Genomic DNA, 27716 nt, shown 5'->3' with positions numbered 1-27716 from the left:
TAACACCTCCCAGAGAAGACAAAGGTCAGAATACAGCTGTGTGTGTTCAGGGCAAAGTCTGCAACATTTATGTGCTCTGTCAAATGGCTTCTTGGTGATACTTACCTATTTCTTAATGGAGTTACTGGAATTTAATAAAGTGAATTTCTGTGAAGTACTTTGGAGTACCTATTTGGAAAAAAACATATTGCTAAATCTTTCTCCCTTTTCCCCTTTCTTCTTTTCTTTCTGTCTTTCTTTTTCTTCCCCTGGAGAGAACATAATCTTGAATTCAAGTGGCAGATAAAAGGGGAGTAAGTTTGTGCACATAATATCTTCCATCTTGGTAAAATACGAATAGAGGGAAAAAAGTGGAGGTATATGAAAAGAGCACAAAGGAGTGTAGGGGAACATTCACTAAATCATACATGGAACTGAGAAAATGATCACAGCAGGAAGGAAAACAAAACATGCTGTCTTGAGTTCAATGTGTAGGACACATTTTTCCATTAAAACTTTGTATGACTTGTTACATGTAACAAATTGTTTTTATTTTCTCTGGGACAATATTTTTTAATTAATGTTGTCATTTGAACTCATTTCTGAACTAAGTGCTAACTGCAAAACTCTGTTGAGAAACTTGCCCTGCTTTGTTCCTCTCCAAAGCTCAGCAATAACACTTTATGAAGACATATTCAGAAGTGTCATTGTGATTTTCAAGGCTAGCCATCTTCCTTATGCCCCAGAGCAATGCTACAGCTTGCTGGGATGCCTTTCCCTTTCCACTCTGAGCTGTTTTAGGCAACAGCCAGTTAATCCTTTTCTAGTGCACAACCCCCTACCAGGACTCTCTCTGAGTTGTAATGTTACACTCTGAGAGGATGCTCCTACAATATACTGTCCAAAGTGTCTTATAAAAACAACTCAGAAATATGTTAGACATAATGTTACTACTACTTTTCCACAGATCTTGACATTACCAAGTCAATGAATTCTAGACAGTTTTGTGTACATCAGCATCTTGTGCACTAAGCTTTCCCTATTGGATCATCTCAGAAAGCAAGTTTAAGAAATGCCAAAAATTCACAAATATGAAATCAGTGGTATCCAACTTTTTTTTTTTTTTTTAATGAAGTCATTAAAAAGCCAGTTTTAATACTTAACTTCATGCACAGTTTGCATGTTCTTCAGCAGGGCTCATGGGGGTATGGAATGGGTTTATATCACTCAGCAATTGCCCATCCTGGGCTCCTTAGAAAGCTTACGCCGTTCGTTTTCCTGTTGCTCCGTTAACGATAATGGTTGCTAGAAGTAATGTTTCATTGCGAGAGGAAGGGGGAGTTATGTTAGACCTCCAGCAAGATGATCTTCAAGGGAAAAGCTCAATTTGAATGAGAAGAATCACAGAGATATACTACTAAAGTAAGTTCCTCACATATCAAGTATTTTTCCTTTTTTATTCTTCACAAGTATTTTTCTCCTCCTTATTGTAGGCTGTGAACTTAGTCTTTCACATGATGTACACAACAGTTAACCAACCAAGAGCAACATCTGTCTTATCTGTCACTAACTTTCAACTCTTCCATCTGCCTTCAAACTGGGCTCTGGATCCTGAAAGTATCAGTCTTATCTGTCGGCAACAGCAGCATCTCTCTATTTCTCTTAGTCACTCAGTCCAATCTCAGCTTTGTACTTTTTGTTCTTACACAATATTTTTCTTATACTCTTTATGAAATAGTGTATCTTTCTGCTCTGACATTTTTTTCTTACTCTGGATGTGTTGCAATTTTTGTGTCAAATTAAAAAAGTTGATTCAGTTTCCTGACTTCAGAGGTTTTTCTGATTTAAGTGCAAAGCAATGCTGGTCCTGTAAGACTTGCTAAATTAATCTGGAATGTTTCAGGCACCTTCAGATGACTTTTTTGGTATTGCATTCAGATTTTGAAAAGTTACCCATCCCAAGTAGGAGGCTGATCATTGTGAATTATGATAATGAGAGCTTGGGCCAACCTTCCCATGTTGAAATTCTCACAGACTTTCCCACTGATATAAATGGAACTATTTGCAGATTTCCTGCTTGCCCGTTAAGATGCTTTGCGCATTAGGGCTCAAATAGTACCTGCCAGCAGATAATGCAGATATTATCTTATAACACACTTAAATGTAATGATAGTGGTTTAAAATGAAGATTAATTATCCTTAATGGCACTGATCTATTTTCTATTAAAACCCACCATCTACCAAAGGGTATCTCATGGCTTCTCTGTGAAGCTCGTGGACAAACATGCTTTCTCTATCTCTTCTGCACTATCAATGCTTTTCCTTCACACCTCTTTCAATTTATCAGACTCTGAAAGCAAGACCACATTTATTTGTAGCACTTCTTCTCTTTGAGTCTTTTGAGATTTCTCTCCTGCTGTATCATTTCAGCTTTTTGCTTATTTGAGGGCCCTTTTCATTGTCGTTGTTAACCCTCAACTTTCTCGGAGTGAACCACCCTAAAGCTGCCTGTCTCCTGCCCTGTATCACTGGGAGATATGACCATCAACTTACACAGCCATAGTTTTTGTATGTAACAGTTTTGCCTCATATGATCTCCTCCTTTATGCGCATGCTGATTGCTTAATTTAAATTTAATTGGTAATGGTCAAATATTAGTGTATTTTATTATCTCCCAGTAATATTTGGTAATGTGTTGGGTGGTTTTTGTTTTTTGTTTTTTGTTGTTGTTGTTTTGTGTTTTTTTTTAATACTGCTTGGAAATATTGAATTCAATATATCTGTGTAATTTTAAATTATGAGGCTCGGCCAATTTACTGTGATTTGAGACAGCCTAGCATTTCTGCTGTTTTTACTGATTTCTTTTTTCTTGTTATTGAATGAAGGTTAAAATAACATTTCAAAATGATAGAGGTGAATCACCTACAAAACTACAATGAGAGATGATTGTAAGTATGCGGTATGATAAAAGACCCACAATGCTGTTATTGCATGAAAAGATATTGTAATAGACTTGAGTGAGGCCAAAGAAAAACTAATGATTAAGATGTATTCCCACAGAAACAGGAAATCTTTTGGGGAACATGCAATCTTGAAGAAAATGTCAATAAATGTAACAAAAAATAGACGAGATACATTTTAGAGAGATGAACAAAGGGGATTCAGGGGACCAGGAGGTACATGAAGTGTGTTCAGAAGCAGAAGGTTCTTGTGATGGTGCAGTAGACCTTTATCCAGCAATGTAACAGGCAATAATATTGTTCAAAACAGATGCTGCAACTAGAAAAAGAAGTATGTTGTCTCTCAGGAAACAGAAAATACAATTCTCGATTCAGATTGTGAAAATCAAAAGCTAACACTCACTAGTATCTGTATCTTTCCTTCTGTCATGAAGGGCACTTGTGCCATCTCATCATGACTTCTTTGGTTTGTTTTTCTATGGGATAAATGATGCTTGAAGGAATTGAGGAAGTAAAGGGCAAAGAGAGTCAAGAGACTAATGATGTCTATGGCTGGGTTGCTGAGGATAATTTTTGTTTTCTTTTCCTTTCACAATGTGTTGGATGCAGTGGCATGGCTCTGAGCAAAAGCAGAAAAATGTGCAAATTCCTAATAATCTGAAAAAAAAAGAAAGGTCATTCAATTTTATTTTATATAATGACTGTTGAAGTAAATGATAATGAACATAATATTAAATGTCCATTAACCCTAAACTTCACGAAAACGCTGCTTTAAACTACCTCTGCTTTGCTCTGCTTCTATCTGATATTCGGGAAGAAGTGGGAAACTCAGAGTGATTTCCATAAATCATGCCAGGAGAAAGAAAATCTTAAAAATTAGAAAGCCCTCTGCCCTTAGAACTACAGATATAACGTGGTTGTGTTTTCATTAAGTGAGTGGTGAGAAAACTGCAGTTTTACTGTAAGAGTCACAGGGCCAGACTTCCTTCTTCCGAAGGGGAAGAGTTAACCTTGGAAACAGGTCCTTGTGCACAACCTTTCTGTCCTTGAACAACCTCTCACATTTATTCCAAGTCTCATCTTCATGCATTCAATAATTCAAGCTATCCAGGCACTGCACTCGTCTTTGTATAGCATTCATCAACGTTCATCAAGTTGAAAACATTTGTTTCTAACAATTAACAATTGTGTAATATTGAGTGTTTTTAATATTCAAGGTGTGGAATGGGTGAAGACACAGACTCTGTAAAGCAAGTCCTTCTTATTCAAATTGATATCACTGGAGAGCTACAGAAAAAGAAAATAATAGCACAATAAGTCCATTGCTTGAGTCTCTTCTCTCATTTGCTGTCTTTAATATTATACCAAGACTGTAAATTCTCAGGGGCAGAGCTCTATCATAATGGAAGAATCATTATGACAGAACAAACATAGCCTTTAGATGCTGCTCAATAAAGCTGAAATCACAGTATTAATAATAAATGTCTTTCTTGGTTAACACACAGAGACCACAGACAGTGTGGAGTTACACACGTTCTCTCTGCTGGGCTTGGTCTTGTTAATGAATTGATGAACAAGAATAAAACAGAACATTCAGCACCAACCTTCTCCTGCAATTCTCCTTACAATTCTTATTCCAACTGCTACATCCTCTACATTAGCTTCTGAAAGATAGGATAATAGCCCATTGGGATCCTGCCATACCTTCCCATCACCTTAGACATATCTGCTGTCCTACCCTATTTCAGAGAAGCATTGCCAGTTATTACAAAACGAATTACCTGCCTGAACTGCCAGTGTGCCTGTAACTGTGGTGAGCAACTTGTAAGCAAAAGCTGGATCAACTTTTATTGTTGGAGCTCAGCAATTCTGTATATCCATTCTTTGATTTTGAGCTGAAGTCTAGAAAATGCAGAAGAAATTTCTGCTTTTCAGATTAACTTATAAACTGGAGAAGTAATTGTAAGAAGCGCGTGAGAAGTAATTTTCAGTAGTTTCATTACAATGCAGTTCTATTTGGAATTTGCTTAGAGAAAAAAAAATTGGTTTTCAAGTCTTCGGCCATTCATAGCATCTCTAATTTGTGGCATTTTCAGTATATCTGAGCTGCAAGTGTATCAGAACATAATGCTCATCTGTCAGAGATCAGAATTTAAGGAGGTAATTATAACTGCAATCAGTAGTACTTAACTGCCTGAAATGGATCTGTAGGACTGCCCTGCCAGTATCAGGACTGCCCTGCCTGTATCCCTGTGCAAATGTACTGCAGGAGCACAGCCCTGCCAACAGCATTTAACTCTATGGAGCTATTTGGGATATTAGTAGTTCCTGTCAGAGAGGTTTCTGACATTCCCTTGGTCGATAGAGATAGAGATATGGTAACTAAATTCCTGCACACAGTTTCTAAGAACATTTTCTTTCAGATTTGGTACCTGGACATTTTGATTCAGTATCACTGATACACTTTTGTGTGAAGCTGGCAAACAAGGAAAAATCCTTGTATGGCCATTTTTAGTAAGGCTTTCTCACCACTCCTTTCAAACGGCTGTAATACTGTCTATGTTCTTATGTAAACAGTACATAGCATTTAAAATTTGTATTCCTTCATTCTGGCAGTTGTTCTCTTTGCACTCTTTTTATTATTTTTAAGCCATTGAATTTTCAGTCCTATGAATACTAAAATTACACAGCAGCCAAGCAAAATGAAAGCACGGCTTTGCCATTGGCCATGATGAGGTTCATGGCACAAAGTCAATATCAAAGCAATATCTGTAGAACCTGGAGATGATTGTAAATATAACTCAAAAAAAAAAAATTCTCTTCAGTAGCACTGAAAATGTAATAATCAGTGATCACACATGCTTGAGTTATTTTTTCTATTCTCATAGGCAGGCTTTCTTATAGTACTGTTGTTGCTGTTTTCATTAATTTTGCTGCAAACAATATACATAGCAGGACACGGAATAATCAGGCATGTTAGTAAGGTACAGAGTCAAACAGTTAACATTCAATACAAGATTCAGGTTAGCTCTGAACCTTCGAAATACCATCTGTGATTCATGTTTAGTGCTTTGACTTATACATTTTTTTTAAAATGAATTGATTCAAGTAAAAGATGATCTGTCTGATCTTTTGGACCAAGAAAACTACTGCTTTGTTGTTCAGTGCCTATTCACCAATAGCTTTAAGGTGGTATAATACTGGAATTAATACCTGGATTAACTCTCATGCTCTATGGTAGGGCTTGGATAGTTTGGTTGTAAGGTAAGAGGAATCTCATTAGTAAGGCGCCATGGCTTAAGAGAGGAGGCTGAACGCAGCTGCACACCAGAGTACCCAGCTTATGGAGAAAAGGGTCGGGTACTGGCAGGTCAAATTAAATGAGATATCATCTGAACTATGCATATATACTGTGCTGCAAGCAGGGATTTTCCCCCTATTTTTTCTAACAACTTTAGCTAGGGTTATATTTTAATTAAAAACAGTGAGGCTTTTGGAAATCATTCAAATATCCTTGTAACAACTGATGACTTCAAAATACACAACCAGCAACCACATCCAGAAGTGGCAGCAAGAAATCAAATAGAAAATGGTAAGTTCATTTCAGATAAGATCCAGGTTGTGATGAAGGAGCTAAATATAAGGAGGACATAACCTTGTCATGAGGGATAGGCCAGCTCAAAGGGAAGTTCTGGTCCTAACTTTCTATCTTTGGTGCCTCCTTGGCTCACTGTTCTCTTCATCTCACAGCTGTTCTGAAATTTGAAGAAAGAGATTTTTTTTCCAGAATGCCATCATGGGAACTAAGCCACACAGGAATACTACAGATACTGTGACATTTTTGAATATGGCCATGGTGCTCTGTGGTGTGATTTTCCTGCAGGTTAAGCCAACATACCTAATTGCACCATGTTTTGTGCTCAGATTTGAAGTTTTATCAAATGCTGCTCTGTCACATGGAAATTTCTAAACGCCTCTCCCCATGCTGAGAGCTTTCTTCAAAATGGAACCTTCCTCATTTATCAACTTCTTGTTTCTCAGGACAGTTTCTTAAATTAGATTTTCTATCACTGTTTCACACATACTTTCAATCTACACGTTCCTTAATCCAGGTCATGAGGAATGGTAAATTTTTCTATGCTGAGGTTCATTTTATTCTTGTTTTATTATATAATTTATGAATTATAGTAGTTGGGACAGGTCTTCCATGCCATAGACTCAAAGTGTGATTGATGAGCTACTCAGCACTTGCAAAACTTGCCTTATCAGTTGTTGTCAGCACCATTCTCATTTGCTATTTGTCTTATTTCCTTACCCCTGACCTTGAAGGCTGTTCTCAACTGTTGATTTGCATAGGAAGTAGACCAGTCCTGCCAATGAAAATACAGCCAACAAGAGAGCAAAAAATCCTATTCTGTCTTGGCCGGTTTGTTTCTTCAAGATATACTAAGTCTTTTTATAGAAGACATAAATTGTGTAGTTGTCTACACATAGATTTCTTTACAAGCAAGATCAGTATGCATAGAATTAATCTAGTAATAAGTATAATTCGTGTAGAAGGGAGAAACAGCTAAATTTAGCCCAATATTTTGACAGTGGCTGATAGTAGCTGCTGAGAGATGAAAGATGAATAAGATCATCATAATAGCTTGCAATTCCTATTTAGCTTGGATAGTACTTTGTTCTCTTCATTAGAGTTCATGAAGCAATTTCATACATCTTGTTTTAATGAGCATATCACTGATTCTAAACACAGATGTATGTGTTCAAGCATGTAGGCAACCTCTGCTGAAATTATTGAGGCTAGTCAAATTCTGAAGGAAAGCCAGGAGAACGTCAAGATCATAGATGTGGACAAGGATATTGAAATGGCAGCCTGACAGCTGGTTCAGCTTTTAAGACAGTTTTTCTTGGGCTCTAGGAACTCAGTTTGTTGGCTGATTGGAAGACCAACAATGTGGAGGATTTTGCTCTGCATGCAAAAGCACATAACAGCTGGCACGTTATTATGTGCTATATTTTACTTCATAAATATTGTCTTGGTCTTGCCCTTGCAAGGTGACTAGGATTGAGGTGTTGTATGGGCAAGACTATTTAATTGGCCTGGCCAGTCAAAGAGGAGGCTTGAAAACAACCACACTTCTCTGATATTCAGCAGTTTGGCTCCTGCTTATTTTTTCCTCTCATTTTCAGCTTGCATAACTCAAGTAGAACTTAGTCCTGCGTATAAATTTTGTGCTTGACAAAATAACAAAGAAGCATTGACAAAAAGCAGTAGTAATTGCAGCACATCCCCACTAATTGCTAGGTACAATAACAATATACTGTATGCAGATAGGCTAAGTCTGAGATACAGAACTTCTTCTCAGCATTACCTGTCTATTACATGCAAATAAAACTCCACCACGAGAATGTTCATGTTGGAAAATCAGACATGAGAGAGCTTGAAAATGCTTAACAACATGACAGGTAATCCTTCCTCTTTTCTCAGTCTCTCCATCACTCCTGTCTTCTCACTGAGTCTCTCTCCTCTCTTTGTCACACCCACTATCTTCCATTTCCAGCTCTATTCTCAGCTGTTGGATTCCTGGCCGTTGCAGTTGCTTATAGAGTGTATGAGGAGGAGTCAAGAAAGTTTGCTGCCCTCCTGCTGGCAAGAGTTTTTCTTTGCAGCCCACTTGCAGCAGGGAGTGCCAGCTGGTGGAGGCTGAGAGTTGACCTGGCTTCATCAAAACCTGAAAAATGAACACTGGAGAATGGCTAGTGCAGGAGGTACATTGTTGGTACAGTCAAATACCCCCCCAAAAAAACCCAAAGGCAAAATTTCAAAGGTAACAGGTGAAAGAGTAAAGCATTAGTAAGCAAAACAAACAAACAAACAAACAAAAAAGAATGAACAAAAAAACAAATAACAAACAACAAACTAAATGTCTTGTGAAAATAACAGTAAGTTTATTGTCTCCCTGTGGAGACAGTTCATATTTGGCAGTACAGGTTAGAATGCTATCACATGGCAGTTCTCCCAGAAGGGTGGTCACATTAAGAAGATGCTTTATGAGAAGTCCTTCTCTGTTATCAGACCCCTGAAGAAGGCTGCTGCTTCGGAGTGCTTTGCTCCTTTGCTATTACATGGCAATTTGCCAAACACAAGCAGTAGCCTGGTGCTTAATCTACCGCAGTTTTTTGCCAATTATATAGCAGCCAAGTGTTTAGTATTGTTTGGGGGAGAACATCAATAACACCTTAGAGACTTACTGAAAATCAACATCCACAAGGCTCAGACTAAGCGTGTAGATTAGTTTACCTTTTTCTAATGTATTTTATTTTATTTTATTTTATTTTATTTTATTTTATTTTATTTTATTTTATTTTATTTTATTTTATTTTATTTTATTTTATTTTATTTTATTTTATTTTATTTTTTTCCAGTGCCTACATTACAATAATATGCCACCTCAGATTCCTATCTGTCTTGCTATGTTTATCTTTTTCTCTGGGGTTCAAAAACTTACCATGTGCATACTTTCCCACAATGAAGCAAGACATCTCAGTGCATTTTTTATTTTAGGTGTTAAGACAGGATTATATCTGTCCCTGTGGCCTTGCTTACTTATCAAAAGAGACTCTGTATTATGTTCTATTGCATTCCTCTCTGTCCCTTGCTGATTTTAGACAATGCACAACCTAGTCAGAGATGCAAAGCCCTGAGTACCATTATACTTCATCACCTCTGAAATGTCTGTGCTCTTGAGACAATCTCACATACATACTTTATAGTCCATGACTTCACCTAGCAATTGCTAGCCAAGATAATAAAAGGACTCTGTATATGGCCTTTAGAGTTTAGAGCAAAATTTGGCTAAGACTTTGGCTACTTCAAGTTTTTGTCCTCAATTTAGCACACTGTTTCAAGTCAAGGAAGAAGCGATACTGTTGACTCCCTTTGGTTCTCATGAACGCAGCTTTTAATATCTGATAAAGCAGCTCATGGAAGTCAAGAATAATCTGCCTTCTGGCTTCAAAGGGCTATGTATCAGACCTCCATTTGTATGGCTGTTTCTTAAAAGGAGACTGTTAATTTATGAACCCAGGAAAAATTTTAACAGGAAAAAAGAAAAGTGGGAGAGGAAAACCACATCTTTTTGAATGATTTAGTTCTGGATGACAAGTCCTTGAAATAAGATACAATTTGTACTTTAACATTTGTAATAACATTTTGTGTCGAGGTGAGAAATTTAAACTTCACTAATGCTGACATTTTCATTATGTCTTCCTGTATTTTATCTTAATCACTTGGTGCATCATAATGCTGATTAATTTGTCTCCTTAAGGATGTCTTTTATATTAATGTCCTGTCTTGTTTTTTCAAACACTGCACAAAGAAACAAAGCTAATTAATTGCATTAATAGCATTTTTTATATTCCTATATTTTATCTCACATTCAGATTTTGACACCATCTGCTGCATAGTGCACTGCTGTGGGTTTAAAATGATAATAATCCACATATTCCATAAGTGGGCTCCTCTTTATGACCCGTGTTTATAATGCACATCTAGGCATTGCGGGTCATAATCAAATTCGCAATCAAGCTGAGTTCTCAGCCTGATTCATCTAAACATGTTGCTTTGATGGGCTGAAGTGAAGTATAGCACAGAAGAAATGCATTCGCTGTAGCCATGCTTTATGTTTCTTATGCAGGAGGTTAATGCATGAGGGACAACATCCTGAGCAGAAATACCAGCTCAATCAGCAATATCGAGGGACAGTGCTGGAAATACTTATTCCCACAAATGACTCTGTTCATACAAGTAGTCTTATACAGCTCTGCTTGTGGCTGGATGAACATAAATCCAGGAACAGAGTACTCTGTGTGGGATCAGACCACAGGACTCCAGATTTATACTGAGTAGAAGTGTTGACAGTTGGAAGTTATTTTGTATGAGACCGGGATTTATACCTGCCTGTCTTGAAATTCTACAAAATAGTTCAAAGCAAGCAAATCTTAAATCAGTTTTTGCTTCCCATAAAACAAACCAAGATAATGGCCCAGGCCTGTCAGCACACAGAAGGAGAAAAGAAAAACATTTTGCCAGAATTGAGGTTTCCTTCGATAGCAGTCTTTTGGAAGCACATGTAGCTTTGTGAGAATTGGAGTATATTGGATGTCAGCCTTGGACAATTAGTAAGCAAAAGCAATCACCAGAAGGCAAAAAGAAAAAGGATTAAAAAGAATTAAATGAGGCAAAAGAAATTCAATAATTTCCATTTGTAAGGAAAGGATATAATAAGGCAGTGATGCACCGCAGATTTATTTCTGGAGCAAAATCAGGCTTTATAAACATACAATGCCTTCCTTTACCATCCTGTGGGTTCCTTCACTCTACAGATCTCAATCACACAATTCAGGGGTAAACTTGTGACATCAGACCATAAAAAGACTGGCATTCACACTGATACTAAGCAGAGGTAATTTATCTTCATACTACTGGTTAGTGGCCCTTAAGCTTTTTCTATTAGTGACAAATCCTTTGTGTAAAATGATAAAATTGTGCATACAGTAATGACCAACCACTTATTTCTTTCCTAAGAGAATAACAGCTACTGACTGTTACATCCTGGGAATGCATCAGCAGTTCCTATAGGCAGTCAGTTTAAAAAAGAAACCCAAATCCCCAAAACAATAGATAAATAAAACCAATATTAATGCGTTTCAACAACTGTTGTATCAGTCAAGCAGAAAGATTTTTGCTCTGGATATTTAAATGCACCTCTGGGTATTTGATCATTTCACTCGCTCACACTGCATTCACAGCAGCAGTGGCAACAGAAAGGAGCATTTTGTTGCAATCCAGTAGGATAGAGTTCCCTATCTCTAATCTCTGCTTCAGCTCATGGTGTGAAGTATTATGGACCGATGGATACAGAAACAATCCATTAAATAGCAGGACTGCCTTCATTAGAATGCCGTCCTGAGATCTTTTATCAACATATTGCATAGTTATACACCTAGAGAGAGTGGCTGATGGATAATATTAACCTACAGAAAGAAAAAATCAAGGAGGAAAAAGAAGATGCACAGTAGAACACATAGAATACATCCTACTTCCAGACAGAGCAGTTGCTGCTTGCTGCTGCATTCTCAACCATCAGTAATCACACACAGCTCTACAGAGCCAACTGTTTCCATTCCAAACTTTTTTAAGGCACAACTTCTTGTTTTGTTTTGCTTTTTTTTCCTAGGGGATGAAAGAGATTAGTGAAAATATCTGGAAATCTGATTCAGGCAGCAGCACTGGCGTCAGATGCACATACATTAAGAGGACTAGATGTTTGGTTGTTGGGGGGAATTTCTACATTTCCATGGGACATGTTACTAAATAGCCTGGGCATGAGAACAAAGCAGCTGCAAAATAAATGAGGCAGAGATAAAGCTAAAACCTGGCCTTGTTGGGAAAGAAGTGCAAAGAGATCTTGCCAAGACCAGACACAAAGAAAAGAGGACTGGAAAAAGGAACTTGGAAAGAATAATTGGTTAGGGATACAGTGAGGATGCAAAGATTATTGTAGGCAGCCACATGAAGGAGAGAGAGGAACAAGCATATCGTAACAGAGCCCAGTTAAGCATGATGATCCAAACATGGAAGATGCTGAATAGGAAAGGAGATTAGAAAGACTTTTCAAATCCTGTGTTTAACACTTTCAAAACTGGAAGTTTAATTGCTAAAAATCATATAAACCATAAATATCTGTTATTAGAGTCATGTTTATAATGCACTGTAAAATGAAGAAAATAACAATAATTAAGCATCTGTGCAAATCATATGGATCAATCACAGGAAAAGAAGTTTGCTCCAGAGGTCCCAGCAGCAGTTTTTCTTCTGAAGCACAGAACTGTCCGTACTTAGAGCTAACTGCAAACTCCCTCTAGTATGCAGCACTGGAGAATGATCATATAAAACTAATTACTTCTTTCTTCGGGTTGTAGTTTTCAAATAGATTTTTGAAAACCAGATGTCGAACTAAACAAAAGAAAATTTGAAATCCTTTTTTAAGGGTTCAAATTGGAAAAGAACCCCAAAAGAGATTATTTCAAAAGTAAAGAATAATTTTTATTATGTTTTAAAATGTTTTAGTCTGTCAGGTGTATTGCTGTATGTTGAAAAGAAATCCATACACTGTATGCATCACAAAATCATTAGGGCATATAAAAACATCCTAGTAACCAGCAGCCAGGGAACCACAGAAATCTGAAACTATGGCAACTCCATGTAGGAAGAAGCATTCATGGAGAGAGAGAATGAGAGATTAGAAACAATAGCCCCTAAATCTCTATATCAGCTTGGGTCCTCATTTTCTCAGCAGCTTAAACCTTTTCAGCTTCCAAAGCAGAATTCTTTTTCTGCTGTTTCCAGAACAGCTGTCCGTGCAGTTTGAGGAAAACTTAGTGGCTCCCAACAATACAGTTGCCTGGGAAAGGAACATTGCCAATGTGCTATTGTATGCACTAATTTGTGAAACGAAGAGACAAAGGATAATTTGTCTGCAAGCATAGAAAGTACAGAGGGAAAGAAATGAGAGAATACCAAGTCATCTCTTTCCGGTGATGTTTCCAGCCTTAGCTGTTTCAGGATGATTATGGTTTGCAATCTGTGGGGCCGCTGAGATGGGCTTTGTTGTGTTGCAAGAAGAGTGCAGGTGTTCTAGCACAGCAAATAGGGGTCAGCAGAGGAATAGGGTTTGGTCTGAATGTCTAAAGCCAGACAGAAACTTTCCATGGAGGGTTGTTTTTTCTTCTCTGAACCCATTTTCACTGTCTGTGCTCGACATGCAGCTCTTGATGAGAAGTGTCACTAGGTGGGTTTCCTTTGTTTTACAGGAGAATAAAGAAACAGGTTTGGGCTCCACATCTCTCTGATGGGCTCATGAATGTGCATTAAAGATCCAGCTGAAAGGATTTTCTGTAGATTTAGATAGAAGAGAAAGTATCTAATGGAGAAACTCTTGTACCTACATTTAGTTCAGACAGCAGACCAAGATTATTTTCTGGGTTAATAAGAACACTGCATTTTTATCTTTCTTTTCAACATGTTTTTATATACCAACGCTCCTATCTCATATTATATTCTTTTCACATCATTAATCTTCTTTATGTAGCCATTTTCTCTCTTAAGTAGAACCAAAATGCAGCTTTTTCTGAGGGTAGATAGTTTCAGGGACTCCATGCTGCAGGATTCCAAGTCACACATATATTCATTTTCTCATGTGCCTTGTGCAAACACTACTTTCATCTGCATAGACATCCTCATCATTGGTAGACAATATAACCAAGGCCTGAAAAGAATTCCTTGAGGCATGCAGATTTGCAAATGAAAGCATACATAAATGTCTGAAAGTATGGTCTGATTTGACCTAAATTATGGAAGTATGTTGATGTTCCTCCTTATGTGGATATATTTCAGCAGCAAATGGTATTTTAATACCTACCCAGAAAGCTAATTCCTAACCTCACTGAAGCCACTGCTCCTACACTGCTCAATGCAGCAGCACTGTGCCAATACCCAGAAGGAAGCCACTGGAAGCTCTGCATAAAGACTATTTGCACCATGTGGTCCTTTGTCTGAAACCCTTCTTAAAATTCTGTAGGCGAAGAAGCTCTCTCTACATATCATCCTTGGTAAGGAGAATTGCCAGAAAAAAATCTGATGGTGTAGCTTATTTATCTTCTTGTTTGAAACAGTGGTGGAATTTATGTATGGCTTAGAAAGGTGCATCTGTGATCTATTGCACTTAGCTGTCGTATTTCCAGACGTGTTCAAATATTCCATCTACTCCCCTGATAAGTTAGGGGAACATTAATGGAACTTTGCTAATTTCTGAGTGTGACAGTTACACGATCGGCGTTATCTATAAATTTTAACTGCGTTGATTTAGAGTAACTTATGCTCTTCTAAAGAGCTTGTATCCGGGAGTTTCACTGCGCGTGTGTGATAGCACAAGATACAACATCCTGGGCAGCATCCTGATGTGTATAAATACCACTCCTGGTTGCTCACTGCCAGCCGCAGTCATCCCTGTGTTCTTTCCTGTGGAGGAGTGGCAGGGAGGCAGAGGGCTGGCGGCTGAGGTCAGGCTCAGAAGTGGAAGCCTGCAGGGAAGGAAGGTGAACATTGCTACGAAACCGTGCTATATTGCAGTGGGTGCTCTCACAGCCCACTGCAATTACTGGAGACGTGGGGCAGTGTCACAGAAATTGCCGTGCTCAGAGCTGACTGGAAGCAGGCAATCAAGGCTCAGACGGTATCACCTAGGGGGGAAATGAACCGTAAAAGAGTGAATATCACTGAACTCAAAAGACGTGTTATAATCTTACTGTGAAAGGTGAGCAACCAGCTGAAAAGGCATAAATCCAAGTGATGAATGTATTTGTATGTTGGAGGAAAGCAAGCAGAAGACTGGCAGAGAGACGGTCATGACTGCATTGGATCAGAGCGAGCTCCACTTTGTGTGATCCATATTCATTGGCAGTCTGCACACAGACACAGCTCAGCACACCCAGGCACACGTTGCTGATGTGCTGGAGTGTTTTTCTGGGCAAAATGCAGCCATGTAAGATACGCTTCAGGAGCCCACCTGTACTGTCTTTAAAAAACGAGCTGCTCTGATAATTGTGTTCAGAGCCAAATGTGTTGCATCAAGTGGCATTCTCTGAAATGCTGGGTTAATTCCCATCTATATGTAAGTATTTGAAAAGCTAAAGACTCATTAAACTTTAATCAATTAGAGAAAGATAGAAAGAATAAGACATAGTCTATTGTGATTTTGCTTTTATTTTTAGACTGGCTCCTTGAAAATAGAAAAGACTCTGCATTGAATAATGACAGTTCTTTAAATGGGATTTTTAAGACTTGAATACGAAACTGACTGCTCTACTATGAAGAAGTGCAGCTTCCAAGGTATCTTGGTTTCCTGGACACTTACACTCCAAGCAATGGTGTGAGAACTTCTTAGTATTTCATAGAGGTTAAAACCAAACTTTGGCTGTTAACAACTTTCAGTTCTCCCTCTCAATTGCTGCTGCACTGCCCTGAAGTGGGAGAGCTTGTAGTCTGCTAATAAGTCTCCCTTTAGCAAGCAAAGCAATGCTTTTATTTTTAGACTGACAAAACTTGGCTGCTTTGTGCAGGCTGTCTAATGAGGGTGGAGTACAATCCCCGATCACCTCTGTTTGGAGGTGTTTATACAGAGTTTAACCAGCAATATTTCAAAGACTTGCTGATATAATTAGAAAAGTGCTGGCTGAGCGTAGGTGTAAACTGCAGTTTTCAAAGATATCTAGAGCCCTCATAATCACAGCCTACTTGGATGGAGAAAATATAAAGCTTTGATGGAAGGCATATTCACAGGCTGCACAATTTAGGAGGTCTCAAGAAACTTTTTTTTAATTATTTTTATTTTTTTAATCTAAACCTTCTTTGGAACGAGTAGATTAAAAGAAGCCTTATTACTAAGTGCCAGCCAGACACAGCTCTCAGCAATAGAGCAGAGTGGCTTCTTGAAGTCAAACATTCCTCAGAAATTCCAGACTGAGATACCACAACAGTCTCTGGGATTACTTGTTTCTCCCCATCAAAATAAATCAAAGTATTGAATCAGGTGAAAGCAAGAGCTTACTAAGACTTTGAAAGCTATCAAAATCCTTTCTTTAGGCCATTTTAAACCCCACTGCATATCTTGCATTGATTTTCCTACATATATTCATATTCTGTTTTCATTTCTTTCTGCTTTCGCCAAAGTCAGTAAATCCCATAATTACTTTGCTGCTTACAGCTGTCCACAGCTGCCTGCCTTCATTTGAACGAGGCTGCAGGTTTACTGCATGGGGAAATCTGAGAGCCACAGTGGAGAAGGAGAGGGCAGGATTGGCTGTGCAGTCCCACCTTTGTCACTGGACATACACATTTGTTTGGCATAGTTGAATAAGAAGTAATTAAAAGTAGCAGACATTGCACATTGCCCTGTACATGCTGGTTTTGCTTGCACCTTTGTTCCATGATGGGAATTGTTAGAAAAATGGCTGAATTCCTACCCAGTTGGGGCAGTGCATTGGATGGATTTTCCGTGCTATCTTCCAAATGTCACCACAACCCTTTGAATCACAGCTTCTCTAAAGTAAATCAGAGAAAGAGGGGAGCCATGAGTGGGTATTGTGTGGGTATTCCACATCCTGAATTCGACCCCCTGGAACAGCTGAGATATATACAGAAATGGAAACAAAGCTCAGTGCTACTGAGATTATCAAGGATGCAAGAAAGATAACAAAGCATCTCCTCTGCCTGTACGTGTATATACAAATACATTAACTAGGGCACAGCTATGGAGCACTTTAGAGTTAGACCCAAGAGAAGACAAATACCAGTCAGCAGGTAAGTGTGGCAGTAAAATACTGTACAGTTCCCACATGAAAAAGGTGCTGCCCTGCTTATCCTTTTTACTGCCACTGCTTGCATGGGCTCTGGCACGTCCGCCTGCACTGCTCTCTCCCCTGCACTTTGTGTAAGAAGTTGGGCTGGTGGGTGAAAGCCACTTCTCAGCAATAGATGTCCTAAAATTAATGGCAAAATACAGTTGATTAGCCTGACACCAACAATATATATGTATCCCATCATGTAAGTACATGCTGTAAATGCAGCTTTACTCCTAACAGGTTTTTTTTGCAACAAAGTTAGCATAAAATCTGTGTCATATTTGTGTCCCTGAACAGCAGCTGGGTCATTATGGAATAGCTTTTGAATAGAGAAGGTTGGAGAAATAGCCAGCTGCTTCCTCTTCTTGCCTGTGCTTTCACTCAGAGCTAAATTATTATTTCACTAATTAATAATCTGCATGCAGATTAAAATGATTACTCTACAATATATATTGCATGACAATAAAACAGTGACAGCAAATTATGCGTCAGTCTGCATAACAGCTTAACTCTCTAAACAGAAGATGTTTTCTAACACTCAATTCCTATCCTTCTGCTGATGATTAAGCCCTAACTGATTTTGTTTTTATTAGTCTCCAGTCATTATTGTTCCTTTATCACTATGCGGTCTTTGGAATTAGCCACAATGGCTCAGACACATGGCTGCTGCTGCTTTCCTTTATTAAATCAGGTTACCTCACTAGTTGTCAGGGACTGAAATCAAACCCCTTCATTATAATATTCCACAACCCTTTAAATATTGATTATTACGACTATGTAGAACTGCAGAAAATTTATTTTTGTCTAGACTACTTCAGAGTAGGAATAACTTCCATGACAACAGGGACAGTGCAGCTGCTGCTTTCCCCTTGGAAGGAGCAGCCTGGCATATTCTGGCAGCCCAGGGTCCCAGGGGCTCCTACCTGCCCTCTGGAGCTGCTTCAAGACAAAATTGCTGCCTGAGATGAAGAAGCTGACACTCTAATTTTTTAATGGCTTGTGGTTTTGCTTGGTTTGCACTGGATTGCCAAAAGGCAGTTCTCCAGCAGTCTTGAAAAGAGCCATTTGGGAGGTTTTTAACATCTCCTCTGTGAATGCTGGAAGTGGAGCTGCCGTCAGTGCAGTTTCCTTTCCATGATGAACCTGGGCAATGTCTCCCTCCATCCTGGGGAGAGGCAGGCTGGACAAGCAGTTTCTTGCCTAAGACTGTACAGTACCTCAGTGGCAGAGATGACAAAGGAAACACAGTGAAATATTCGCCTTGCCTATGATGAGATTGCCTAACTGTCTAACTAGCCATTGTTCTCTCTGAATGCAACAAGAAATAGATTTTCTGACATTTCTTTCCTATCTTTGGTCTTAATTATCTAAATAAAACCTGGCTTGCCTGTTCTCACCTTTAACTGAGAAGAGTATAAGTCAAGCAACATAACTAAATCTGTTACTTCCATCCTTCTGCAGTGTGCAGTCATTTATTTTTATGTGTCTATGAGAAAAAAAACACTGAAATCATTAAAAGCTAAAATCACTGTGATCAGCTAAGGAACCCTTCTCATTTGGCATGCCCTTTCTGCCTCATCTTACTTCTCAGGTGCAGTGTAAACCTGTCTTTTGAAGTATTTCCAGAGCTGCTTAGCATTGTTGAATGGAACAAGCTAGGCAAATGGAACACATTTATATTAATACCTGCCTTCTGCTGTTCTGTGGGAGCCATAAGAGGAGTATTACTGTGTCAAAGCTCCTTCTGCACTCTGTACAGAGTTTGCCTTTCCCACCTCAGGATTCATGGGGAGCAATACAGAAAGCCTGAGGAATGCATATAAAGGAAGTCCGAAGTCTGAAGCCAGGGAAACAGGACAACTGCTGACTTCTGCTCCTTAGGGTTCTAGCCAGGGCTGCTCTTCTATTACAGGATTTGTCATATACTCAATTAAAAGTCTTGCTGCAGACTGCTCAGCCATGAATGCAGGAGCATATTTTCCTTTCAAAATTCCCTTTCTGCTTCAACAACACTTATAATCCAATTTTCACCAGCAGAGATGAATCATGTCCCTCACCAACACGTTACAGTGGATGGAGAAGAGCAATCACACATATTGATTTCCTTTCCATCCTCTCTGTTCATGGGTTTCTTTTCTGAGTGCTATAAGTAACTCTGCTCCTGTTTTTCTTTCCTGTTGCTCGTTCCAGGTAAGTAATGAATAACTTCAAGAGCATTTTTAGGAAGAAAATATCTCAAGTAGCCATCATCTGCTAGGTATGAATAGCTCCTCATTTGTTCCCTTTGTTGCAAATCAGGGACAGGCAAAGGCAAAAGGCTGGGAAAAAACTGCTCCTTTCTTTTCCTCTTCGTTCCCCTCCTTATGGGTAATAATATGGCCATGAAGTAACTTACTTGCCATAGAAGGGAAGTGTGGGTCCAGAAAGAACACAGCTTTCTGAGTGGCTTTGTTTGCTGCCCTTGAGGCTCAGGTAACAAACATGAATTAAATAGAAGAGGCTGGCTTGGACAGATAGGCTGTAGGATGTCTGTCTGGGTTTCAGAAGTGGAAATTCTTTTGTTCCAGCTGCTTTACCTGCTGGATGGAACTGACTTCCCTATACCCTATAACGTTTCCACAAAAATGAATATAGTTCTTGCTGAGGAGATGCAGTAGCCCTGTTCCTGTCACAGTTCAGAAATAGTATCTCTGCCAAAGAATAGAATTTGCACAGAACTTCATTAATGTTTCTGAATATGTATTTATTTTGTTTTGTGCATCAAGAGCGAGAAAAGTTTGTTGAAAGTTGTCAGCAGGTCTTTTGTTTAAAAGTAAACATGAATAGTTATCATCCCACGTAACGCATGCATCTGACGTGTCCTACTTTCCCTGTTTGCTTATCTGTTCCAAAAACACCCTTGTGTCACGTTAGGAGAATCCCCAGCACTTCTATTCTCTAGCACATCTCTCTGCTGCCCCAGCACACAGTGGGTGGCTTTGTACGGGCCAGGCTACACCCAAAGCAGAGGAGCTGCTGGCCCGGAGCCTGCTTCAAGACAGAACCCATTCCAGCAGGGCTCTGTTGCCTCTACACCTACTTGATACTGTGTTTTGTGGACTTGCCAGTCCAAGTCAGTTCTAAATTGGGCCTCTCTGCACTTTGTCTTATTTTGCAGCATTGACATGCCCCCAGTTTACAAGTGTCACAACTCTTTTACAAAACACAGAAGATTTAAGTCTCTCCTGCTCGTTCTGTGTCAGTACTCGAGGTATATCTCCCCAGGCTCCGATATATAAAACACTGAGAGATGGGGATTTCAAGAGTGCAATTCAGAGCACTTAAATTAGCTCCTGCTCTGAATTGCCCTCTGAAGGTACCTGTCTCTTTCTATTGATTACAGAAAGTGCTTACAGAGACCAGTCTTCTGTGCCTAAAATTAGCCTTTGCGAAGACCCCTCTGTGTATTTCTTATTGCAACCCATTCTGGAATGGTAGCACATAGTAATTTCTTTGATTATTATATTCTCTGCTGTGTTTCTCCTGATGATATTGAAGCCCCATACAAATATGAATGGTTAGAGTCTTTTGGTGCCCATTTGGTGTAAATAAGGATTATTAAGCCTACATTAGGACGTGGCAGACCTGTTTGTTGCTGCCTTTAATATACACAGTAAATCAGAGCAGCATTAGGAATCTGACCAGTGCAACAATACAGGCTACCAACAAGTCACAGGGAAGCAAAGAAGTCACCTTGTGGGAAAGTATAAACCAACCTATTAATTAAAAAATTCCTCAGCTGAAACATCCCTCTATGTTCCCTCTTCTCTCACTGCCGCAGTTCTCTTTCTGGTAGACAGCTTCCTGGATGTAAATTACAGATGTTGCCAGACATTTCTGAGCAGTGCAGGGTAAGGACGCTGTCCTAAATGTGTCTGTTTATTATGATTCTGCAAAACAACAGCAGCAAATGTGACCTGGGACCGACATGAAAAATTAGTTATCTATTAGGCTCTCATTCATTGTTGTTTGCAAGGCATTGGATCCTTATGTTGCTGCATTCATTATGCAATGCAGGGAGAAAGGCTTCATTCAGTACTAGCTGGGTGCTTGGAGTCCTCTGTGTCCCCTGCTTGTGAGAGTGTGACATTCACTTCCCTTCCTACCCTCAGGTGCCAGGTATGCAGATCCATCAGCCGGCTGCCAGAAGAGCTCCAGGGGGTTCACGTTAAGTATCTTTAATAAAAAATGATAGGAAAAAAAAAACCAACATATTTTTCTGACTTCATATTTTGCAGACATTTGAAGTTGTTTTGATAGACCCTTGTGCCAGGAGCTTCTTTTCAACCTGGATGATGAGGACTGAGAACAGGCAGTGGGAAATGATGAAGAAATTGATAATAGTTTGCTACTATTTTTTGTTGTTTAACTGACAGTCCCAGCAGCAGTTTTGAAAGGGGTATAAATGATTACAGCCACAGAAAGAAGCCTGTAAATGGTAATTTGCTTTTTAAGGGCACAGGCAATATCATTCGGATCATAAGCAGGAGAAATTACTTAGGAGCTGTGAACAGAAACCAGAATAACATTTACATCACATCCTTTATTTTCCCTTCCCATATATATGCTTTCTAATCTCTTCTCTGAATTATTCCTCGCTTATTTTTCCCCTCTAGACATTACAGGTTTTGATTTTCCTCTCACTACTCCCTTTAACCTGCCTAGTGGTAAAAAGCCTGTGGAGCATTTGCATCCAAGCTCTTTGATTTCATTGATGAAAAAGCTATATCTTAAGTAAAGCATTCCAGTAGTCTGAAAATAAGATTAAAAAAGAGAAGATATGCAGGACTTACCAAATGCCTGTTTCCAAGAAGGATTAATGGGAGCTATTCCATAGGACGCAACTTGGCATGGAAAAATTCAGCTTCAAGTGAAGGAATGAAGAGTGCAAAGGTTTTTAGCACTGCTCATCCCCAGAACTCAGCACAGCTAGTCACTTCTGTGGGGCTTGGCAAAACTCATGTCTACCTTTCTTTTTTCTTTATGTTTTCTCTTTTTCTGTATTGCTTCCTGTCCAATATCTGAGTAAAAATGTAGGGTAGTGTTTAAATTTCAGAGCCATGTGTCTGAATGAAATTTGTCTAGTTCTGACATTAGCAATGGAAAATTATTTGGTTTTATGTGGAATTCCTGGGGAATTGCAATGTTTTATATGAAAATTAAGGTGTAGAGGTTCATTGTGAGCAGAAGTTATAAGAGAAAAGTATAAGTAATTAACAATTGCTGATTATTTCATTGGCTATTTATTTACAGTAACCAATAATGCTGTATTTAGATAGGTGTGGTTCTTTAAATAATTGTTCAGGTATTAATGGAAGCAAATAGCTATTATTGCAGGTATCCTTAGTACAGTACTGTAGTGTGTGTACTGTAGAATAATAAAAAGCAAATGTTGAGTATCTGAGAAATTATAATCATGTCACCAAGAATGACAGGTTCACTCAAAACAACATTTAATGCAATTTTTTTAGGAAATCTATAATTTTTGTTTAATTTACAACATACTAGATTTTCCTGGGTGTTTTAAAGTTTCTTAAATCATTGATATGACTTTTATAATGATGCCTACATTGCTTGTTTCTCCTAATTCGTCATGCTTCGTTTCTGCTGAATCTCTTTTACTTGCATAACTGATGCTCTCTTTATAGCACAGTGTGTGCAGTACCACACAACAGTATGCTGTCAGCCACACTGCTTAATTTTAGAAAAGGAAGCAAATAATTACACTGAGGAACAGCGTGGCTCTGACTTGATTACTACTGTAATCAATGTTAGGTATTACTTTGACTTTAGTGTCTGTTGCTGCAACTGCTATTTATTTCTTCTGATTTCCTTGAACAGAGAAAAGAGAACAGCTTTTAACATGTGCCCTTTTCTCATCTGAGCTACCACACACTTCCAAGCCCAACATATACACAGTGGAGACATATGGTTTGAAAAAGTTCTTTTTCTTCTAAGAATTCTAACAAGAAAACTCTCTTTTCTTTAGAAATTATACTTTTGCCATATGTCTGCTTGTATGTACGGTAAGAGCAAGACTGAAAGGCATCTTACACCAGATGTGTTAAACCCTCTTTTCTTCAAAAACATACCCAAGGCATACTGGTACCATTTTAACCTCCATGCCTTCTGGCTGTGCGTGTGCTGGCACTGTCGTTACGATACTTTATGGCGCTGAGTGCTAACAGAGCGCTGCAGTAGGAGGATGGATGCAGGTACAGGCTTGTTATAGGGTTTTGTTGATGCAAGAAAAGAAACAGAAGTACTTTCTGTTGACCTTCTCTGTTGGTGGGGTTTTTTTATGGTTGTTTTTTGTTTGTTTTGCTAGCCTTGAAATGACTATTACAGAAAGAGAACCACGTAACCTTAGCCAACATTAGGCAAAGTAACAGACCTTAGTGTGACTGAAAATCAGGGTGGGGAGGCTGTCATTTACCTTCCACAGCAGAAGTTTCAGAGAGGTGGCAGGCATTCAGCGAAGTGATTCATAAATGCTGTGTAATTCTAAGCAATTATGCTGATGGCTTCAGTGTTATTGATGGGAGATGTATCTTTGTATCGGAAAATGCGTTACTGACAACCCATCATTGCACTCTATTTCATGAATGATTAGGAGCCCACTGGAAATAATACTGATCATTTTTATATCTCACCTAGAAAGCAAAAAAAATATTGTGGCTTTGGAGCATCCCAGTCTGTTTACATGTAAGCAGGAAAAATTAATAGAAAACCATTATAAGCAAAGTAATCCACTCATAAATGGTCTGTCAGGTTTTGATTAATTTCTGTTGATCAAGTCACATTTTCTGCACTTGTAGTTGCTTGTATTTGGTTTGAGCTTTTATTATTGAATGTGTTTTCTCTCTTTATGGAAAGGAGGAAACACTGGGGAGTATTTCACTGGATGTCTGAACACTGACAAATGCAACCATTTCATACACAGTGGGATACCTGGCAAGGCTCTGATCCCAATATATCAAGAATCAAGAGATAGTGGACCAAATCTATCTCTGGTACAAATTTCATTGGATTCCCACAGAGTTACACTATGGATGAATTTGATGCACAGTTCTTGACACATCTGAGTTACCTGTTTTGAAGGAATGATACACAGTAGTTCCAGGTGCAAATCACTGACAATAACATTAATAGCTTAACAGTCACTGCAAAATAGCTACTATGCTGTAGTAACTCTAAGCTGAAGGGAGTATGTTAAAGCAATGTTGTTACAAGACATGACAAAATGTAATGGTAAATTCTGTCTGACAAAGAGGATGGGTGGTTTCATGTTGGCACAACACCAAGCATGAGGAGTTCTTGTTTCCTTTTCTGGCGTTAGCATATGTCAGGGGATGCTCTGAAGTGGTTGCTCTGTCCATAGGTGGGTAGGTGGTTATCATGCCAATAGATGGTGCTCAAAACCAAGCAGCATTAAACATATAGTTTCTAAAATCAGGGCAGTGCTGTGCACTGCAAATGTCTTCCCTTGCTTCTCTCTTGCCATAGACTCCAAAAGGAAGCTGGAGGGCAGCTATGTTCAGTAGGCAGTAGTCACATTTTAGCAGCTTGGGTTCAGGTCTTCCCTGCAGCCTATCTGTATAGCCCTGGGCAAGTTGTTTATTTATCTTGTGCGAGATCCCTGAAGATGAGTTGGTGGAAAACTGCTCTTTTCAATAGTAGGATCTTATTAAATTAAAGCTTAAAACCACTTATAGCCAAGAATTCAATTTACAATTAATCATGCACCTTGTATAACTGATGGACATGTTCATAGAACTTCTATTATATCAGAAACTTTGGGGCAATAGAGATGCAAGAACCTGGAAACTCATGAAATGCTTCAGACAGACCAGACCACTAGCACACAACAGAGCTAGGCATATTAATTACAGCTGAAAATGCATCCTATTACCCCTTCCTTGACATTTTTTTCCCAATGTTCCCCAGCCCCAGTCATGCATAGAGCTCATTGCTGTACTGACAGCTCTCAGACGTGCTAACACAAGGATTTTGACTACATCCAAGATATAAAAGATGTCAGTCAGTGAGGATTTGGAACATGGCTTGAAAAGTTTCCATTCACAACTAGCATTGGGTATTAATGAGTAGCAGAGTAAGATTTGTAGCCAACAAAATGGTTGCTTATACATTCAGTGTAGTGGCTAGCAGTCTACTCCTGTATTTTTTCTATTTATTTCAGGACATGACATGTCCGATAATTGAATAATAGTATGTCTGACTCAGAGAAAATCTTTCAGCTTAGATAGCAGGTGTTTGATCAAAAATATTCTCTCAGCCATTGACAGTTGTATATTTCCAGAAAGCAGAATTGCTCTTATTTTTTGTAAGTTGCAGATAGAGCTGACAAAGAGAATTATATGTTAAGAATACAGAAAAAGAGCAATGCGTGTTACAAAAAAGCTTCTAACAAAAATTGTGATCCAATTTTATTTTAAATTTATAACATAATCTGTCATCATCAGCACAGTGTGGTGCTAATTTACAATAACAAAACAGTCTGAAAATGTGTTCTGGAGTAATGCATGTGCGCTTAGTGTCCCATCTATACTCTCATAAATCTTTAATGATAGCTTGTAATGAGCACCAATCAATATAGTCTGAATATGGATATTTGCTTAGATTAAATATACTGTTTAAAAACAAAAAGTGTGCTTGGTAGCACAAAGAGATTGGATAACTCAAAACCAGGGGTTATTAAATTAAATCAAAAAAGATTTCAAATAAAAGATGTTCTAAGTAAATGATATTTAATAATCTTTGTTATCAATTCAGAAACAGAGGATAGATGTGCTGCATCAATTATTTGCTGCCCTCATTCTGCTTAAAACATTGGTTGAGTGAATATTCTGCAGCCTGCAAAGACACGGAGCTGCACCTGAGATCCATCATGTAGCAGTCACACAAAACCATCCGTTCTTCACATTGTGCCACTCCTGTGTCCGTTTCTCATCTGACTGATGGCCCTTCAACAGTGGGGAGCCACTGCTTTAAGACAATCAGAAGTCCTTTCTCCAGCAGCCACAGCTCTGGGCAGCAGCAAGGTGCAGGGAGGGAGCTGTCGGTATTAGCATGGCACTGGGAGTGAGGAGGAAGAGGAAGGAGAGTGTAGAGCTGGTGCTGGAGGAAGGTGTCTCCTTTTTCTGGAGATCCCTGGGTGCCGCAGTTGCTGAAACAGAGCAGGCACAATATTGGCCCAATAGATTCAGGGTCTGACAGATGCTCTTGGAACTGGGAAGAAAATTATTTTCTTTGCTGTTTCAGGCTGACCAGATCCCTAGCACATTGCTAGATACCAGCACCTTTGAGGTGTTTGTTGTTTTTATCCCACAGCTCTTGGTATCAGATGTCAAAATTTCCTGATTTAACATCTTAATCCATTTTGCTGTTATCAGGAGTTCTGCTTACTAGCTCTGGAGGCTATCAGGAGCTATACCTTTCTGACAGTGTTTCAGGTGTAGGAAAAATGAGTGTGCAGATGACAGAGCATAATGTATGGGAGGAAAAATTTCAAGTGCTGTGATCATATCTAGCCACTGAGACATAGAGAGCTACTTAACTTCAGAGAACGCATTGCAAAAACTCAGTAGGCTACAGAAGTCGCAGGATTCTGTTGATAGTCAAGGAATTACTAGCAACAGTTAATGGTGTCTCTCTGGTTGTTTGGTTGTTTTTTTTTCCTCATTTTTAAAATTTGGAATCATAGAATTATTTGAGTTGGAAATGACCTTTAAAGGCCACCTGGTCCAACTCCTTTGCAATGAAAAGGGACACCTACAGCTCGACCAGGTGCTCAGAGCTACCAGGTTTCCCAGGAAGCTTTTCTTTTCCAGGCTGCACAGCCCTAGCTCTCAGCCTGTCCTCATAGAGGAGGTGTTCCAAGCATTGTATCTATGACCCTACAACCCATGAGCACACTTTGTCATGTGTTTATGTACCACAGCTGGATAATTTGGAAGAAAAGAAGATGAGGAAGTAAGGAGAGGGATTTGGAGGAGGTTGGGATCTTGTGCTGAGCTTCTCAATTTTCTGAGGTTTGCAGGAGCCATAGCTGGAGGCATTTTAAGTGCCAGTATTCTGTAATTGCTGATCCCTGCTGCTCATTCCACAACACTCTCCACTAAATCTCCCTTTCTTCTGGCAGGCTCTTTGTCAGCTGCTGTTGTTCCTAATCCAGTTCACTGTGCATAAAATCCCACTGTCAGTGCAGCAGAGAGGCAGGGCTAAGCTGGGATGGCCTGGCTGGAAGGAGCT

At 39.0% G+C, this 27716-nt stretch overlaps 1 long non-coding RNA gene across 12 annotated transcripts in view; it reads left to right on the top strand.

Moving 5' to 3' along the window:
• The window catches only part of LOC116228660 (uncharacterized), a 314039-nt gene that overhangs the window by 116562 nt on the left and 169761 nt on the right, over window positions 1–27716 (top strand). Inside the window, exon 5 of one of the 12 annotated variants that reach the window (XR_016472120.1) lies at window positions 15777–15860. The exons of the other annotated variants lie outside the window; for them this stretch is intronic. This is a non-coding gene — a long non-coding RNA (uncharacterized LOC116228660). Of the gene's footprint in view, window positions 1–15776; window positions 15861–27716 lie in introns of those variants that run through there. 12 annotated transcript variants of the gene reach the window in all.

This window comes from Phasianus colchicus, chromosome 18 (assembly GCF_987193195.1).
Source record: "Phasianus colchicus chromosome 18, bPhaCol1.hap1.1, whole genome shotgun sequence".
Classification (NCBI taxonomy): Eukaryota; Metazoa; Chordata; class Aves; order Galliformes; family Phasianidae; genus Phasianus; species Phasianus colchicus.
Note: the sequence above shows the minus strand (reverse complement) of the source record. Positions and strands in the feature narration are given on the sequence as shown.